This window comes from Colobus angolensis, unplaced genomic scaffold (assembly GCF_000951035.1).
Source record: "Colobus angolensis palliatus isolate OR3802 unplaced genomic scaffold, Cang.pa_1.0 Scaffold237, whole genome shotgun sequence".
NCBI lineage: Eukaryota > Metazoa > Chordata > Mammalia > Primates > Cercopithecidae > Colobus > Colobus angolensis.
In genome coordinates this window covers 2975813-2983102 of record NW_012115566.1, presented here as the reverse complement: position 1 = coordinate 2983102, position 7290 = coordinate 2975813, and the positions used below count along the sequence as shown (strand labels likewise).

The following is a 7290-nucleotide window of genomic DNA, read 5'->3' as shown; positions in this document are numbered from 1 at the left end:
GGAATATAGAATAACAGCATTATCTGTTTTTAGGGCTATTGTGAGAAGTAAAAAGGTAGGTGCCTTTAAAATAGTGCATAGTAGATACTAAGTGTGAGAAAACAAAAGACTTTTGATTCTTATAATTGTGTACTCTATTAGCAAACATTTGCTATCCTTGACATTTTGGATAGGCTACACTGAAGAGAGAGTGTCCTAAAAGAATGATTTCCTTTAAAATCTGCCTCTTATGGGCCGGGCAAGGTGGCTCACACTTGTAATCCCAGCACTTTGGGAGGCCAAGGTGGGTGGATCACCTGAGGTTGGGAGTTCAAGACCAGCCTGGTCAAACATGGTGAAACCCCGTCTCTACTATAAATACAAAAACATTAGCCAGGAGTGGTGGTGAGTGCCTGTAATCCCAGCTACTCGGGAGGCTGAGGCAGGAGAATCACTTGAATCTGGGAGGTGGAGGTTGCAGTGAGCCCAGATCATGCCAGTGCACTCCAGGCTGGGCAAAAAGAGTGAGACTCTGTCTCAAAAAAAAAAAAAAAAATCTGCCTCTTGTACCCTGCAATTACATATGCTTTAATTCTGTATTACCAATCACTTTGTGATTTATGTTCATAATAATTCAATTTTCTGGCACTTCATTAGTTCATGAAAACTTCATGACAAGCACACTACTGTTGGTGATTCAGCTGGAAGAATCAACACAACTGTGTGAGCCACATTCCTGCCCAGTGTGTATTTTACCTTACATTTGTCTTTCATATTGTCATCATCATCATCATCATCACCCCACCACCATGACCATCATCACCATCATCTCACCACAATCATCATCATGACCATCTTTATCAATATTCTCTATCGAGCAATATTGTTCAACTTCCAGCTGTCAGTCAATTGGTTGGAGGCCTGTGGCCAGACTTACAATAAAGATCCTGGATTGGCCCATTTCCTTAGTCCTCTCTCACCTGAATAAAAATTCAGGTGAATAGAAATGTCACTTGAAGAGAAACCTTATGAAAACTTCAGCAAGTAGAGAACCTCCCAAACTATAAAGATTTGGGAGGCAGTTTACACTGCTTGACTAAAAAGATAGGCTTCTAAGAGGAGATTTTTTAAAGTGTCATATCTTTGAGGGATTCAGTATTTGGTTTTAGTGGAATATAGAGACTTCAGAGTCATAAAACAGACACAGTAATAATGATTTGTGATTGGGATGCAACTCTGTTTCAGGAGATCTTATACTGATATAAACATCTCTTTTTAATTAAACTTTGTATTGCATCTATTTAAGATGTATAAAATAATTTTTGATATACATAGTGAAAGGGTTACTATAGTCAAGCAAATTAACATATTCATCATCTCACAGTTATCCTTTGTGTGTGTGTGTGTGTGTGTGTGTGTATTAAAATTATCCAAAATCCACTCTTAGAGAATTTCCAGCATGTAATACGATACTATCACTATTGTCCTCATATTGTACATTAGATCTGTATACTTACTCATCCCAGATATCTACAGCTTTGTACCCTTTGGCCTCTATCTCTTCATTTCCTCCTCTACTCTTCCACTCCGGATAATTACCTCTGTACTCTGTTTCTGTGTATTTGAGATTTTTGTTTGTTTTTGTTTTTTAGATTTCATATATAAGTAAGATCACGTAGTATTTTGTTTTCTGTGCCTGGCCTATTTAGCTTAGCATAATGTCCTCCAGTTTCATCCATGTTGCTGCAAATGGCAGTACCTCCTTTTATAAGGCTAGATAGTATTTCGTTATATATACTCATATCACATTATACCACTATATATATATATATATATATACACACACACATATATATATATACACACATATATACATATATATACACACACACACACACATATAGACATTATAATATATATTGTAATTTAAAAAAATTTTTTTTTGAGATGGAGTCTTACTCTGTCACCCAGGCTAGAGTGCAGTGGTGCGATCTTGGCTCACTGCGACCTCCTCCCTCAGGGTTCAAGCAATTCTCCTGCCTCGGCCTCCTGAGTAGCTGGATTTGCAGGCATGCGCTACCATGCCTGGCTAATTTTTGTGAGAGACGGGGTTTTTAGTAAAGACAGGGTTTTGCCGTATTGGCCAGGCTAGTCTTGAATTCCTGACCTCAAGTGATCCACCCACCTTGGCCTCCCAAAGTGCTGGGATTACAGGCGTGAGCCACTGCTCTCAGACATATAATATATATATTATATATACATATTATTATGCACACGCTTGTGCATGTGCGCGCACACACACACACACATATCCCACAATTTCTTTCTCCATTCATCTATTGAGGAACATGGAAATGCAAATACCTCTACCAGGCGCTAATTTTATTTTTTGGGGGTATATATCCAACAGAGAAATTGCTGAGTAATTTGATATATGTATATATGTGTGTAGGCTTATGTGTATGTGTGTATATGTATATAGAAATTTGGTGAATGAATCTTGTCATTTGTCGGGAAATTTTATATCCATTGCTCTAAGTTGTCTTCGGTATCTGTATCTTTAAGCTACATTTTCTATTTTCCAAGAAATTTGAGTTTATGAATATATTCATATTTGCTAATGTAACTAAGCATGTTATTATGCATGATCTACATGGCCTAGAAAAGGACAGTAAACATCTCTGTAAAATGACTGGAATATAAGTCCTACGTGGGTCCCCTGATGTGTGTAATGACGCTGATGTTTAGTAATCTTTAAATAATGACCTTTCTTTGGAATCTGAGTTCCCACTGGTATAAAAGTAAATGAACTATTTATTATCCTTAGAAAAGTTGGATTTGGGAAGGGAAATGTATATTATACTATGAAACTGAAGAGAGAATGAGGGTTTGGTGTTGAGAGTGTGGGTCTATATATATATAAAGTATGTGATCCCAAGACCATTGTGCTGAGTTCAGAAATTAGTAAACTAATCTATTCTGTTGACTTCAAGATGAGGAGAAGTGCTCTAAGTTGTGTGTCAAAGAACAGGTTATCTGGGAAATTGTTGGGTTCAGGATGAATAATTATTTTCCACGCTGAAATATTTAACCTTTGATTTAAAATCTCAGTACAGTCCTAAGTCCCAGCTCCATCTATGCATGAACATGAGATGCTATTTCTTGAGGAGAAAAACATATTTTCATGGAAGTGGAATGTTGATTCTGAATCATAGTCACTTCTAAGTTTTAGGGCAGTTAGGAATGATTACTACTCCTATGTGTGTGTTTCAGAGGGATTAGTCAAGATTTTTTTAGGCTTTCATAGTACAAAGAAAGCAGTTGGATTGCAAAAGAATCTCACTATTCTAACATTAGTAAGGTGGGCAGGAGTTAGAGGAATGCCTAGTAGCCTCATAATTATTTTGATCCACTCAGTAAATCCATGTCAAAATTCAAATTAAGTACTAGTTTAAATCTACTCTCCCTTTCAGAAAAGATTGATTTCTCTTCACACATATTCAAGATAATCCTTATTTTGATTTGTCCTTGCAAGAGAGTTTCATTTTTAGTAAATAAATAAACAGGTACTCTGTAATAATTATTGGATAATTGAGAACTAGCTTTTAAATTTTTGAAGGCATCAAATTCGGGACAGCAAAATGAAATTGAAAATATGCATTAATTTAAAACATAAATCTTAACATGAATATAAAATGCGACTTAGATGTATCAGCTAATGATCTGTTGTAAAAATTTTCTTTGCATTTAACCAAAGGTTTTTGTAACTTTCTTAAATTTGTATGTAGGAGGAAGTTAGTAAACTAACCAAATACATCTTGGTACCCCTGAAAAGCTGACGTTAAGAAATCTCTTATAAGTAGAATTTTGCTGAGATTAGGAATATTCTTTCTGAAAAATTTCTGGTAGCGAAAATATTCCTTGTTAGAGCAAATAATCTAGAAGTCCCTCAGTAACAGTAATATCCAACTTTCAAAAAGGGTGGAAGTGAGATAAGGAAACTTGAAAACTCAAATTTTTCTAACATTTTAATTGAAAGCTAAAAATGGAAAAAAAATTAGTTAAATTACTTAGAGTAGTATAGCAAAGTAGAATAAAGGAGAAATGTTTCTACAGGTTACAAGTTTTAATTTGTAATTAAAGCTACCAGCTTGTACGGTAGTTTGGTATGGTAATTTAAGCTACCAGCAGACCATCCACAGAAATAGCCTTTCCAACCCTTTCATTTATGTAAATAATTGATGGAGTGATAAATATTATTTGGTAACAATATTTTGAAGAATAAAAATAAATAATTTGGGAATAAATCCTACAGTAAATATGCGCAAAGATCACTTCTAAGTGGCTCGTTGGTCTAGGGGTATGATTCTCGCTTCGGGTGCGAGAGGTCCCGGGTTCAAATCCCGGACGAGCCCACTTCATTTTTGCCCAAAAAGCTTTAAGGATTTTTAAAGTATTTCCCCAAATATTCATACCCAAAAATATGTACTTTCACCACATGAACAGTAGAATTGTCTTCGAAGCAGGCAAATACTGAATCCCAGACCTCCTCTAAGGGCAGACACCGGAATGTTGATGCGGCTGCAGCGCGCTCTCCTACCTCTGTCCATCTCTTCTCAAACCCGGAAAGAAAGGCCGTGGGCAGCTCGTGCGCGCTTGCGTGTGCGTGTTTGGCCGAGTACTGGAGGGGAAACGTGAGCTGCAGTTAACCGATTATCTTCCTCTTATAGGAAGGAGAATTTTAATTTCCACTTTTAACTCCAGCTCTGGTCATCACTCTCTGACTCCTAGTGTTTACTACTCCCGCCACACTGGAAAGTAAGTCTCCCCAAGTTCTGCTGGTGCCGCTGCTCCCACTGCAGTCGACTGTTAAGGTGTCACACTCCTGCCTCTCCTGCTTTCCCGGGTCAGAGTTCATTCCTTTATTCCTTCAACGGATGCATAGCCAATGAGCACGGCATGTCACCTTCAGTGCCGAAAGCTATGGAGGCAGTGATGGAAAAACATGGTTTCATTTCTACAGAACTTAATATTACAGGTACTTAATTATTTACCATGATGACGCGTTTTGAGAAAGTATGGAATTCCCATGGAAGTATATAGCACCAGGGCTGACTGTTGACTCTTCGGAATATTGCTAGCCCAGGTTCGTCTAACTGGAGAGAGAGACCACGAGGAGCAGTCATTAAGGCTGGAATCTCAAAGTTTTTCTCAATCCATGTTCTGGAAATTTGCGGGTACTTTGTTGAAAACGCTCAGGAGAATTGATTAACACTGGAATTCGAAAGAGGGAAAAAATGGAGAGGAAGATATCAATCCAGTTATTTTGCTCATGCTGTCTAAATTAAAATATTTCCTCAGAATGGCTGTTTTGTTTGCTTTTGTGGCCAAGACTGAAAGTGAACACCACTCCCCAACCCCAGTTTCGTTCTAGCTTCGTGGACCTCACGGAGACTCAACTTGCCCTGCTCATCTTGGTATTCTGAAAGTGTGGATCTTTCTACCTTTCCTTTTTCTGACCAATTTTATGGGCCACTGAGTATGAAGATGCAGATCCTTATTCATAGGTGGGGTGTAATATATTGTCTCTTTTTGTAAATAAAATATAAGTGTATAATTTATTTGTAAATTAATTGTATAATTTATTTGTAATTTAATTTTATAACTTGGAATAGTATTACTTATTAAGTTTGAAATTCAAAAGGAACTTCCTCTGACCTCTGTTCATTAAGAATTTTCTCTGAATTCAGAAAGTCAGTTTGATGTCATCTAGGCAGAAAAGATTGAATGACCCTTCTCTACAAGGAATTTTACTATCCTAAGAGGGATAAGTTGGACATTTTGACATGTAAGAGTCTGATAGTAAATGACACAGGTAGGTCATTCTAAAATGGTTCCCAGAGTCAATAAATTGGACTAATGGTCTTAGTTTCCAGTTATTTTTAGAGCTTAATTATAATTATGGACCAGCAATCAAAGATCACTAGGCATCATTAGACACTGAAGTTAATGTCTAATCTGAGAAACAGGGATTTTTTAAAAGCTTTTTTTGAAAGGGACAGAAAGAATGCTGTACAAAAGGATAACTCTATAGAAGTCTCTTGAAATTAAAATTATGAGAGTAGAAAGAAAAAACTTAGAACAATTGATATAAAACCTGAAGGGCATCTCCAAAATGTGGAGTAAAAATATAAAGGGAAACTCCAGCAACTGTGATCTTAATATATACTCAAATGAGTTGAAAACCCATGTCCACACAAAAACCTTCACATCAATGTTTATAGCAGTTTTATTTGGATTTGCTAAAACATAAACAACCAAGATGTACTTCTGTAGGTGAACAGATATATTTAATGCAAAGTGTGGCACAAGGGATGGACTATTATTTCATGATAAAAAGAAAAGAGCTATCAAGACAGGAAAAGACATGGAGGAATCTTAAAAGCATACTGCTAAGTGAAAGAAATCAATCTGAAAAGGCCACATACTACATATATGATTCCAACTATACAACATAGTGAAAAACATAAAAATATGTAAACAGCAAAAAAGAGCAGTCATTGCTGGGAGGGAGGGAGGGAAGGATGAAGAGGTGAAGCACAGGGAATGTTTAGAGTGGAGATACTATTATACATGATACAGCAATGATGGACACATGTCATTATACATTTATCAAAGAGGAAAGAGTTACAACATAACCCATAAGAGTTACAACGAGGAGGACTGAACCTAAAATAAACTACAAATTTTAGTTAATATTAATGTATCAATATTGGTTCATCAGTTGTAACAAATGGACCACAATCGTATAAGATTTAATAACAAGGGAAGCTATAGGAAGGAGAGGAGAAATATGGGAACTGTTTGTACTTTCTCATCAATTTTTCTGTAAATAAAAAACTGCCTAAAATGTCTATTAATTTTTTAAAAGTATAAAGAATGTAACCAGGAAAGAGCAGTAAAAACAAAACCAAAAGTAGAGGAAGCATACTGGAGATTTAAAATCCAAGTAAAGCAAGAGAAGGAAGGAAGGAAGGAAGGAAGGAAAGAAGGAAGAGGGTAGAGGGAGGGAGGGAAGGAGGGAGGAGACGGAGGGAGGGAGAGAGAGAAAGAAAAGAAAAAAGAAAGAAAGGAAAAGAAAAGAAAAGAAAAAAAATTAGCTGAGTGTGGTAGCACATGCTGTAGTCCCAGCTACTTGGGAGGCTGAGGCAGAGAATCACTTGAACTGAGGAGGCAGAGACTGCAGTGAGCTGAGATTGCTCCACTCCACTCCAGCCTGGGCAACAGAGCAAGACTCTGTCTCAAAAAAAA

At 36.8% G+C, this 7290-nt stretch overlaps 1 non-coding gene across 1 annotated transcript; it reads left to right on the top strand.

The window, feature by feature from the left end:
- The first annotated feature begins 4322 nt into the window (after nucleotides 1-4322).
- TRNAP-CGG lies at nucleotides 4323-4394 on the top strand. The gene has a single exon. It is a non-coding gene; the product is annotated as a tRNA-Pro (tRNA).
- The last annotated feature ends 2896 nt before the right edge of the window (nucleotides 4395-7290 follow it).